Source organism: Tigriopus californicus, chromosome 10 (genome assembly GCF_007210705.1).
Source record: "Tigriopus californicus strain San Diego chromosome 10, Tcal_SD_v2.1, whole genome shotgun sequence".
Lineage (NCBI taxonomy): Eukaryota > Metazoa > Arthropoda > Copepoda > Harpacticoida > Harpacticidae > Tigriopus > Tigriopus californicus.
Genome location: NC_081449.1, coordinates 6,628,029 through 6,628,526, shown reverse-complemented (window position 1 = coordinate 6,628,526; position 498 = coordinate 6,628,029).

The window sequence follows — 498 nt, the reverse complement described above, 5'->3', positions numbered from 1 at the left end:
CTCAAGTAAAAGTTGATACAGTTGGGTTATGATGTTCTCCTAAGACTTTGAAGTGGACAGCAAAAAGTGAAAAAAAATTCTTTGAGGAAAAAAAAAAAATGTATTTTTCAAGATTCGAACGAGGTTTTTTTTACACGCAATTAAAAATTGTTGTTATCATCAAAAAATGTTCTTTTTGGCTGAGATTAGATTATCCATAAATCTCAATAGTTGTTTAGCTCTTCGATTTCAAATACTTTGTACTATTTTTGTTTACTTAGAGAAAACAATGAAGTCATCTCATTCTTACATTCATTTAAAAATTGTGACTCAGTTCTTATACACGCACTGAACATTTAAATAAAGTTTTCCATTTGTGTTAGCCATCCCACAGTAGTGAACAATCTTTTTAGTTGACAAAAGTCTTAAGAAATGCTTAATGTAAAGTAAACAATGAAAATCATTTTGTGGCTACAGCGTACCANTACCTAACCTAACCCAACCTAACCTAACACGACA